Here is a 12,489-nt window from a genome sequence, read left to right on the forward strand (position 1 = left end):
CAGTCTGGCTCCAAAGTTGGTGCTCTAACCACCATTGCCTGTCACGTAAGTCTACCATTGGAAGCATTCTATTTTACCGAAATCAAGGAAGTATCTTGAGATGTATTGTTATTTCAGCCAGCTGAGGAAGACACTGTACTCTCCCCTCTCTATATAAACTTCCTGTCCTCCCTGATGATAGCTGTAGGGTTATTTAACATTTGAGTGGCACTTTTTACTTACAATCACTTTTATATGCATTTTTATTGGAACACTAAGTTTCATGAATCAGGTGTAAGTAGACAAACAGGGTCTCAAAGGATTATAGGAATTTCATCAACTTCAACAACCAGCCTGTTTTACAGCCTCCTGCCCTTCAGCCTGTTTTTCCCCAAACTCCATATGGAGTGCAGTCATCTTGTGAGTTGGAACCAGCTCCTGACAGACCCTGGCAATTTATAGATGAGCCCAAGTGAACATTCCTCACGACCATGCTGAAGTTTCCACTCCAGGAGGAGCCACAGCTTCACCACCATAACATACAACCTATCTGCTGGCAGAATAACTCACTGCCTCTGCATCACTAGGACCCTTTCTCTACATGCAACGATGTGCCCTCTCTCCTATCCATCACTCCATTAAACCCTCCTGTCATTTTCCCTCAGGGAAACGCTGCTTTGGAGAATACTCCCAGGGTTCTCCTCACTTGCACCAAGGAATAAAACTCTCATTGATGACTGATGAAAACCTGTGTTCTCGTGGAGAGTCTTCTGTTACTTGCCAGGTGAATGAACTCCAGTTTTTTGGTTTTTTGTTTTTCTTTTTTCTGGGTATCACAGGCTTTGCTATTATCCTCATTTACAGATGAAGAAACTCAGACTTGGAGAGAGGAAGTCATATGTAATCCCATGGCAATAAGCAACAGGACTATGACTTGGCCTTAGATCTGTAAGAGCATACTCTTGGCATATAGCCCATATCTAGCAGGGGCTCAAAAAAGGCATGTTGAACTGGATACAATGTGCTTCACCAGCTCTCAGCTGGGTGACCCCTTTGCAGAGAGGCTGAATATCTTCCCTGAATATGGTATGTCCCTTGAGGACACCAGTTCTTCAAATGGCTTGACAAACTCACGTGGGTGTGCCAGAAGGCTAGATGCTCAGACCTCCCCATGGAGGTGTAAATATCTTAGTCAGTGGCAGGAATAGTACTATGAATAGTCTTATACCCATGAATAATGCAATCCCCTTCCTTTTCTCAACCAAATCACTTTAGGACATATGGGACCAAGAACATGATGCAGATGTGAGGCTGGATTATGTACATCATTAGCCCACCTCCTCTGGTGATGGAATTTGTCACCCCCACAAGCCCTTTTCCATTTGACTTCAGAGGCTCACTTGGTCTTATATGATGCATTTGCTTTTCAGTTATGGAGGACAGTGCCCTGGACTGGGCATACTTCTCAGGGTAAACCTTGTTTCTTAATGTGACTTCTTTTAATGTTTTTACACTGGAAGGGGGCCAGGGCTGGATGTTTTTCCTTTCAGGGACCACTGGCTCTGACTTCAGGAGCCCAAGGAGAGCTCCTCCTGCCAGCAACAGTATTGTTCTTGGCCAAATTTGGGTCTAGTGAAGAGTTTGAGAGAAGTTTGCAGAACAGATGGAGCAGAATATGGGGGCCCAAGGCCCTTAGTACAGAGTGTTGGGGCTGGTAGCTGAGTCATGAAAAGGCATAGGTGGTGAGATGGGGAGGAAACTCTTTATTTTTATAATTTTAATATTAATTTTTTAATATTATAAAAATAATGTCCTTATTTTTACCTATCTTGCCCCTCCCTGACCCATCTTTATACTGTGGATTTAATTGCAAAATGTGGCATCTATTAATGTAAGAACCACGATAATGTCTTGCACAGATTCCATTCCCATCGATATCTGGAGTGGTCTCCATGGAAGCCCTGAGGTAAGCAGGGCTGGGGTGCTGACCTTGATCCACAGCAGCTGAGGATTCTGAGAAGGAAGTTAGGGGGCTTGCCCAAGGCTCTGCAGGAAGCGAATGATAGACAAGTGTTCAAAGGGAAGTGCTCTGACTCCTAGTTCAATATTGCCCATTTTTTCTTTAAAAAGGTTTAAAAAGGTGAGTACAGGTGTGGATGCCCCCCTCCCCCCGCCCCCCGCCTCCTGCTTTATGAGCTCTCTGCAACTGGTACCAGGTACCCACCCTAACTCACCTCACCCTCTTTCTTGTTCTGCCCCCAAGTCTCAGTCTGGGATTTTGAAGCTGTTGTGTTGCCTCCATTCCAGAAAGCTTGGCCAACCAGCCCCAAGGTAGCAATTTTGGTTGAGTCTTCCTCCAGGAGAGACACTTCCCCCCATGTTCTGATCGGCAGAGTTGTGGATGCTTCTTTTCTGCAGGCACGATGGACAGAAATGTAGGATACTTGATGAGCACCCCTTGATAAAAGGTAAAATATGTTGACTGGGTCTACTTTGAATAAGTGTTTCCTAGTGATTCAGAAAAGCAGTGGAGGCTGGAATGCAAACATTTAAAGTGTGAGCCATAAGTCAGTTCCGATAGAAGAGACAGAGACTTGAGGTCATGCGCCGGCATTCAATGTAAAGATGAAATGTTCAGACAACATTGCATTAGCTGCTGGGAACAAAGGAAGGGAAAGAGACAAAACAGAAGACAGTGAGGGTGGAAAAAGGATCTACTTTAAAGTAGTAAAGACAGGTTTGAATTGAGGTTCTGCTGCATACCAGATATGCTACACAACTCACCTTACCCTGCTCAGGCAGGTTCATCCTTATTTTATAAATAATTGTTATGAAGATTGATTCATTCACCCCACCAATATATTTTCTATTATGTGCTAGCTCTGTTTCAGGAAGTGGGCGACAAAGACAAAGAATCCCTTTTAAGGAGCTTGCATTCTCAGCAGAAAGTAGAAAGACTAAAGAATTAAACAAGAAACTATCAGACATTGATGGGATAGAACATTTGAAGACTGATGTGATAAGGAATGCCTGGGAAGAGGCTGGGTATGTTAGGTAAGGAAAGGCTTCTCTGAAGAGTCAACAATCGAGAAGCTTCCACCCATGCCAAAATCTATAGAGGAAGTTTTTTTGGCAGAGTCAACAGCGAATTCAAAGTCCCTGGGGCTCCACAGTGAGAGGGTGGATGTGCAGGAGCAGGGCACTGGGGCAATGAGGCCAAAGCAAAGGGCTCGGACTTGATTCCAAGTGGAGTGAGGGCTAGTGGAGGGCTTTGACCAGAACTGTAGCCTGATCTGATTTGCATTTTTAAAAAGATGTGCATGGGGAACAGATCAGAAGGGGCTGAAGCCAGATGCCAGACTGGAAGGCAATGCTGCGACCAAGCCACTTGAGATTTCAGTACCCCAGAATTTTTAGCGATTGAAATAATGAAAATATAGCCTCAAAGCTTATGTTTAATCATGAAGCCACATTATTCCCTTTGAAATATAGATTGAAGAAGCTGTCTTTACCCTAAGATTCTCTGTGTGGTGATGAGACAAAATCAACTCCTTGGAAGTCTGTTACGCCAAATATCAAGTCGTAGCCCAAGGTGCGGTTTGAGGGGAGTGGGTGGGCAAGTGGTGGGTAGCTGGAAAAACACTTGAGGAATTATAGGCAGTTTTGACCTGACTTTATTCTCTCTCTGGGCACAAGCTGTATGTACAGCATCAGTAGGGTAGTTATGCCTTTTACAGACAATAGTGGCTCTGAGCCAAGCACGAGCTTATGTGAGTGGTTAATGTACCTCATGTGGCGTGGTTACATCATGTGTGGGGTTGTGGGCCTGTGCTCCAAACCCGCTGAGTCATGCTGCTCTCGGAAGGCCACCTGGGCCTACTCCTGACAAAAGTGAAGCCATTTTCCTTACAAAGTCCAACTCCCAAAGCTTAGAAATGATTGGAAACACAGGCTGCCTTGGGGCTTACTCCCATGGATCAGGTCAGAGCCAGAAGCAACCTCACTAGGTGAGTCACCCAGGGACAACAGGTTCATATGAAGAAGGCAGGCGGGGCTCACTAGCTCCCAGAGCTCATCAGGGGATTGGCACCTGCAGCCTGGGTGTTTATATTTGAATTACGTTTGATAGCATGTTGAATTGGTGACTAATTGCAGCATTCCCAAACAAGGTACTTTAATTACAGCTTCTTTAATTCCAGTGAGAGCTCCACTTGGAAAACAGAGTGATGAGGAGGATTCAGATCTGCTTACTCTGATCCGTAAGTGTGAGTTGAAAAATGAATGACCGGGAAAGTCTGTGGCTTACTCAGTGAGCTCCTGAAAAGACACTGCTTTGTAACTCTGCTAGAGATGCCTCCCAAGGGAAGGGGCCAGTTGACAATCGTTGCAGCCTCATTCTTGAAAGTTGGTGACCAGTGCACATGTGGGTGTGCTGGAAGGTCAATGCTGGCTTGGTCTCAGCCTCCCCTCCTTCTAGCTGGGAACAGTTGTCCAGATGTCACGTGTATCTCTGGAGGGACTTGCTCAGTTAGCTTGAAAAAACAGACTCACTAATTGTGCTGTCCTCTGTTGTAAATCATGGACTGATCTCCTTCACCTCTTGAGCTGCAAAATTCAATTCAGAGCTTTGAATAGGCTTCTGATAGAGTCTTCCTAGTTTTAACAGATCCTTTGACAGGTTTTCTGTATTTATTTAACGGGACTCTTGTCCCCTTGCTGCTAGGCTACACATGTGGCCCAGAAAACTGGGTCAGTTTCACAGGTAAAGTTTAAACATTGCCAAATAGCTTATTTAAATAACTTTTAAGTCTTTTTATTAGATAAATGTGGGCAGGCCATGAATTTTAGCTACATTATTATTTTCCATAGTGGCCTTAAGACTGGGAATCTATTGCTTTTATATTTCCATAGAAGACAATCAGTCTTTCCATAGCCCTGGGTCTTGTCTTCTGTCTCTTTAAATGCAATATTTTCTCCAAAGCAGAATGGCTTTGGAGTTCTCTTGGGACTTTTCTACCTGTCATTCTGATTATAATAACAATGATAAGAAAGCCTTACCTGCAGTGTCTGACACTTTCATGTAAGTGATCTCACTTGATCCTTACAGCCAGCTCTGAAAGGAAGACAAGGTAGCTATTGTTACTCCTATATCCTCTCTGAGCCCAGAGGAATGATATCACGGCCACGTTTTCCAGTAGAGACAAGGTCTGCATTACCTGATGCCATCCCCTGCTGCTTTTCTGTGATGCCTGTCAACAAGCCTTGTTTTGCCAATATTACATGGTTTCTTAGTAGCCCTTAGTGTGTGTCTCATGTCAATGTCCAGAGCAGCCCTCCAGGTGATTCTCGGTGTGTATATTGGGTTAGCACCTAGACCAAGTCAAACAGGCAAATGTCCATGAAGTGCCAATGTGTACATAAGCTCTATGAGGCATTTATGGCACAGATAAGTGCTGAGAGAGTGAAGCCGAGTCGAAAGTAAACTACCTATGGTTTTAGATTCCAGACAGACCTAATTCAAATCACACTCTTCCTGGGTCTTTGAATAAGTTACATACACATTCAGAACCTCATGATTAAATGTGATAATATAAAATGACCAGCACTTTGAAAGAGTTACATTAATAGTGGTAGTGTTTTGTCACATCATCTCTATAATCTTTACAACACTCCTTATGAGGTAGGTACTATACTTACCCTGATTTTAAAGACTGATAAACTGAGGCACACATAGATTGGTAAGCTTAGGTTATTGGCCAACAGTTACTGCTGCATTTTGCACTCAGGTCTTTCTGGTTCCAAACACAGCTATTGTTCTTAAAATGAGATGACCCCAAGGAAGGGCCTGATGCCCCTTATCTGCTTTCTGTGTACCTGCCCAGTGCCTGGATAGCTAGAGACAGAGAAACAACTAAGTAAACAAAAGGGCCACTACCAAGGGGCAGAGATAGCCCATCCCCAAATGAGCTACCAACCCCTGGGTTAATGTTATTTAACTGCACATTTTACATGCTTTTTTATTAGCCTTAATAACCACCACTTTGTTGTGCCCTTGAGTACCCAGAAGGACTATTGCAGTGACTGGAAAACACTAAAAGCTCCTCTTACCAGCTTCCCTCTGGCGGATTACTGATGGGGATTGTGAACCTGCTTGTTCCTCTCTGTGCTGAAGCTGCTATGCTAGACTGAAAAGTCCTACTTGCTCCTGCTCATTTCCCACCATGGCAGGGAGGCTGCCCCTGCTGCTGTGCAGGCTGCACCTTGATTTGGAGCTGAGGAGGGCACTATGCGTGGGAAGGGGTGGAAAAGATCACCCCACGGGCTCTGAAGCAATCCTTTAATACCTTGCTATTCAAACTGTAGTCTGTGGACCAGCAGCATAGACCATGGAGGCTTACTAAAAATGCAGGATCTCAGGCCCCTCTAGAACTACTGACTTAGATGCTGCCTTTTAACAAGATTCCTTCCTGGTACGATTCCTGTATCCATGAAAGCTTGGGAAGCATTGAGGAACATTGCTCTAACACTGGAGATACCCCATACATTTGCATGGGAGCTTTGGAGAACTTCAAACGCCACATGGGGAAAATTTGACTCTAAAAATAATGAAGTAGGAATAGTGAATATCAACAAGTATTCCCTCCTTAATGCTTCGTAATCTACAAAGTGCTTTAGTGGATGTAGGGCTGGTTCTCTAAGTGCAGCTCCAATCTGTCCTACCTCTATTTGTCTGGATAACTCCTTTTTTAGAGGGGAAGTTGCGGGGAAAAGGTCTGGCTTTGTCCCCCAGGCTAGAGTGCAGTGGCACAATCATAGTTCAGTACAGACTAGAACTGGGCTCGAGTGATCCTCCTACCTCGGGCTCCTGAGTAGTTGGGGCAACAGGGATGCAACACTATGCCTGGATATTCTTATTTTTATTTTTGTAGATACAAGGTCTTGCTATGTTGCCCAGGCTGGTCTTGACTCCTAGCTTCAAGCAGTCTTCCCACCTTGGTCTCCCAATGTGCTGGGATTATAAGTGTGAGCCAGCATGCCTGGCCTAATGATCTCTGTTTTAAAAAGAAAACAGATGTGTTTGAGTCCTGTCTCTGCCATTCAGCATAAAGAATAACTTTATGTAAGTTCTTTATCCCTCTAAGTCTCAGGATTCTCATCTGTAAAATGGGGGTAGTGACACATATGTAATTTTCTTTGCAGAGCTATTGTTAGGATGAAATGGGCTTATACATATAGGACACTTCGCCTCTGGCAAATCCTCAATAAATGGCAGTTGCATGGTTTTCTTTCTCTTGCTGTTCTTAGTGAAATTTCCTACTTGACTGAGCTTCACAGGGCAAAAGCTGAGGTTGTCCTTTGACTGTCTCGTACTTGGTAGGTTTATAAATCTGTGGAATGAATGCTTGATCTTCCCAACTGCTAGCAAGATAAGTCAGGTAATATTTTCCCCATGATATGATTTAATAATTACAAGAACCCTGGGAGGTAAACTGTATTTTCCCAAGTTAGTTTATAGATGGTGGTAGAGGCTCTTAGTTGGTAGGAAATTTGCCCAGGTCGCACAGTTTGTTACTGACCCAATGCAGGCCCACTTCTCCCCATGCTAATTGAATGCCCTCTTTGTTTCACCTGACCACTTTCTCTCAGGCTCATTTCATCTTAAATGTGTATCTTCTCAGGGTTTAGGGTTTAACAGGTGCCATTGGTAGAAAAGAGGAGATTCTTATTGTTTTCTTTGTTAAGATTTATAAGACTAGTCAGACTAGGCCGGGCGCGGTGGCTCAAGCCTGTAATCCCAGCACTTTGGGAGGCCGAGACGGGCGGATCACGAGGTCAGGAGATCGAGACCATCCTGGCTAACACGGTGAAACCCCGTCTCTACTAAGAAATACAAAAAACTAGCCGGGCGAGGTGGCAGGCGCCTGTAGTCCCAGCTACTCGGGAGGCTGAGGCCGGAGAATGGCGTGAACCCGGGAGGCGGAGCTTGCAGTGAGCTGAGATCCGGCCACTGCACTCCAGCCTGGGCTACAGAGCGAGACTCCATCTCAAAAAAAAAAAAAAAAAAAAAAAAAAAAAGACTAGTCAGACTAGCAGCTGACTAGAGGAAAGAAATTTCTTAGCATCTACCCTAACTAAGTCCAGCCTACTGCCCTGGAAACTCATCCCTCCAGAATAGTGTTTCCCACATTCCAGTCTTTGACCAACCTTCTGTACTCTTGTACTCTTCTGTACGCTTGTACTCTTCTGGGCCTGTCTGCACACTAGCCACACTATTTTCTATTTTATCACATCAGCTCATTTTTATTAAACAAATATGTTTTAAAGTGAAACTATATTATTGCCATAAATGGAAATCTTGAATCACTTTCCAATAGAAAAGAATAACAATAAACAAGTACAATGGAATGAAAACATTCTTTTTCTATGTAGGTGGATATGGTTGCCTTCAGCAGGCTATGTGCTGGGGGCCTTTCTCTTCTTCCAAAGTGAGATTAACAATAATGGTTAGTGCTAGCATGTCTCTGACATTTTTTTTTTTTTTTTATATCATCAGAAGGATTTGGAAACAAAGGGAGAAAAGCAATGAAAAGAAAATGCATTTGCCATCATATGAGGCGATGCTATTTAATGTTCTTTGGGTGTGAAGAAAATTATTTCATAAGACCCCAGGGGCTCCATTTCCTGAGAAACCATATTGTAGTGTGTACTATGCCATCATATGCTATTGGATAAGATGGGCATGTCTTTATTCCCCAGTTTGTCTAGCGTAGAAGTAATAGAACTTCGATGCTGGAGCAAACTGCATGGGTTTGAATCCCAGCTCTGATAATTACTAAGGATTGACCTGGGAAAAGTTACTTTACCATTTTTGCCTCCATTTTCTCATCTGTAAAGAGAGTGTACTAATAGTAACTATCTAATTGTTGTCAGAATTAAATACATGGTAAGACTCTTAGAATAGTGAAACTCAGCAAGTGCTTGGCACACCGCTTGTGCTATATAAATGCTGGATGTTTAGCTGCTGCTGCTGCTTCTGTTTTAAAATGCTGAGGCCAGAATACAACAAGTCCTTGTCTATGATTCAGGTACTAACTCTTTGCCTGTTTGAGGAGTACAGGACTCTACCCTTTCTGAGTCTACAGACTAAGCAATCCTTGGTGCTGGAGCCTCATCTGAAAGGAAGAACAGGGGAGCTGGAAGAGAAAGGCTCCAAAGAATCAGGGCATCTCTCAGCAGGGAGCTGGCATGTGTTTGGCTCCTGTTGTATACCAGGCACTTTGACATGCCATTTCTATATTTTTTCCCATTAACCTGTGGTTGGTGCTATTTTCTAAATATTTCCTCTTCTCTGCCTTCCATGATAATGGTATGACTTCCCTTCCCATAACAAATTAGGCATATTGCCCATGTGATTTTCTGTGGGCAATGAAATGTGAGTCGAAATAACATGTGTCATAGCCAGCAGAAACTTTCAGAGCTGGTGGGTGATTCATGCTTTTCTCTTTGTACTGATTCAATAATCAAGGAAATATGGCGTTCCTGAGCAAGTCTGACATGGATGAGAGCTCCCAGTTAATACATGATGGAAAGTGTAGCTGAGAAGAAAGCAAAACTATGTTTGTTTGTTTGTTTTGTTTTTTGAGATGGAGTTTCACTCTTGTCACCCAGGCTGGAGTGCAATGGTACGATCACGGCTCACTGCAACCTCCTCCTCCTGGGTTTAAGCAATTCTCCTGCCTCAACCTCCCGAGTAGCTGGGATTACAGGTGTCTGCCACCACGCCCGGCTAGTTTTTACATTTTTAGTAGAGACAGGAGTTCACTATGTTGGCCAGGCTGGTCTTGAACTCCTGACCTCCCAAAGTGCTGGGATTACAGGCATGAGCCACTGCTCCTGGCAAAACTATGTTGTTTTAAGCCACTGAAATTTTGTTTACTACTACATCAAAACCTACCCTATTCTGTCTGATACAAAACCCTAGGTGCAGATATACACCAAAATTCTTTTTTAATTACTTTTTTCAAAATTTTTAATTTTTGTGGGTGCATTGTAGGTGTATATACTTATGGGGTACATGAGATGTTTTGATACAGGCATGCAATGTGAAATGAGCATATCATGAAGAATGGGGTATCCATCCCCCGCAAGCATTGATCCTTAGAGTTACAATTCAATTATACTCTTTAAGTTATTTTAAAATGGACAATCAAGTTAATTATTGACTATAGTCACCCTGTTGTGCTATGAAATAGTGGGTCTTATTCATTCTTTCTATTTTTTGTACCCATTAACCATCCCCATCTTCCTTGCAAACCCCCACTACACTTCCCAGCCTTTGTTACAATCTTTCTACTCTCTATGCCCATGAGTTCAATTGCTTTGATTTTTAGATCCCACAATTAAGTGAGAACATGTGATATTTGTCTTTCTGTACCTGGCTTATTTTACTTAGTGATATGATTTACCTGTGTCCCCACCCAAATTTCATCTCAAATTGTAAGCCAAACTGTAATCTCCATGTGTCAAGGAGGGGACCTGGTGGGAGGTGACTGGATCATGGTGGTGGTTTTCCCCATGCTGTTTTCATGACAGTGAGTGAGTTCTCATGAGATCTGGTTGTTTAATAAGTGTCTGGCCCATCCTCTTCCCCCGTCTGTCTCTCCTGCTGCCATGTAAAATGTGCTTGCTTCCCCTTTACCTTCTGCTATGACTGTAAGTTTCCTGAGGCCTCCTAAGTCATGTGGATCTGTGAGTCCATTAAACCTCTTTTGTTTATGAATAACCTTGTCTCAAATAGTGTCATTATAGCAGTGTGAAAATGGACTAATACAGGAAATTGGCACCAGCAGTGGGGCACTGCTATAAAGATACTTGAAAATGTGGAAGCAACTTTGGAACTGGGTAAGGGCCAGAGTTTGGAACAGTTTGGAGGGCTCAGAAGAAGACAGGAAGATGTAGGAAGCTTTGGAATTTCCTAGAGGCTTTTTGAGTAGTTTTGACCAAAATGCTCACAGTGATACTACAGACAATGAAATCCAGGCTGAGGTGGTCTCATGTAGAGATGAAGAACTTATTGGGAATTGGAGCAAAGGTCACTCTTGCTCTGCTTTAGCAAAGAGACTGACGGCACTTTGCCTCTGCTCTAGAGATCTGTGGAACTTTAAATTTGAGATAGATGATTTAGGGTTTCTGGCAGAAGAAATTTCTAAGGAACAAAGCATTGAAGACGTGACCTGGTTTTTCCTGAAAGTATACAGTTATATGCACTTACAAAGAGACATTTGAAATTGGAACTTATGTTTAAAGGGGAAGCAGAGCATAAAATTCTGGGAAAATTGCAGCCTGTATATGCGATAGAAAAGAAAAACCCATTATCTGGGGAGAAATTCAAGCTAGCTGCAGAAATTCACATAAGTAATGAGGAACTGAATGTTAATTGCCAAGACAATGGAGAAAATGTCTCCAGGGTATGTCAGAGATCTTCAAGGTAGCCCCTCCCATCACAGGCCCAGAGGTCTAGGAGAAAAAAGTGGACCAGGCCCAGGGCCCTTCTCCTCTGCGCAGCCTTGGAACTTGGTGTCCTCTGTCCCAGCTGCTCCAGCTCTAGTCAGGGCAAAAAGGGGTCATGGTAAAGCTCAGGCTGTAGCTTCAGAGGGTGTAAGTGTTATGCCCAGACCGTTTGTTCCCCAAAGAAGACCACCAGAGTCCAGAGTCAAAGCCAAGCGGCAAGGATCTTTACTACAAGTTCGAACTTGGTCCCTTCATTCCACAGCATACAAGAGGGCCTCGAACAATGCGAGTGTTTGCTTTTTATAGCCCGATGTAAACAGGATATGTAAAGTTACAGGGAACAAGGTAATTCTCTCGGTTACAGCATTACAATTGGTTAACATTATACATTTAGCATTCCTTATCGGAGATCTCCCAGGTGATGTTTTTCTGAAGTTTGAAAGAAATATGGAGGAATGTGTTTGTGCTGGGCTCAGGAAGTTGGGAGATATATGGGGGATGTGCCTCATTCCTTTCATAAGCCCCAAGCCTTGGTGGCTTCCATGTGGTGTTGGGCCTGTGGATACGCAGAAGACAAGAGCTGACCTTTGGGGGAACCTCTGCCTAGATTTCAGAAGATGTGTGGAAATGCCTGGATGTTTAGGCAGAAGTCTGCTGCAGGGGTGGAGCCCTCATACAGAACCTCTACTAAAACAGTATGGAGGGAAATGTGGGGTTGGAGCCCCCATATGGAGTCCCCACTGGGGCACTGCCTAGTGGAGCTTTGAGAGCCAACATCCTTCAGACCCCAGAATGGTAGATCCACTGACAGCTTGCACCCAGAAAAGCCACAGGCACTCAACACTAGCCTGTGAAAGCAGCCACAGGAGCCATAGGGGCAGAGCTGCCCAAAGCCTTGGGAGTCTCCCCTTCTATCAGCATTCCCTGGATGTGAAATGTGAAGTCAAAGGAGACCATTTCAAAGCTTTAAGATTTAATGACTGCCCTACCGGGTTTTAG

The sequence above is a fragment of the Theropithecus gelada genome, chromosome 9 (assembly GCF_003255815.1).
Source record: "Theropithecus gelada isolate Dixy chromosome 9, Tgel_1.0, whole genome shotgun sequence".
NCBI classification, from domain to species: Eukaryota; Metazoa; Chordata; class Mammalia; order Primates; family Cercopithecidae; genus Theropithecus; species Theropithecus gelada.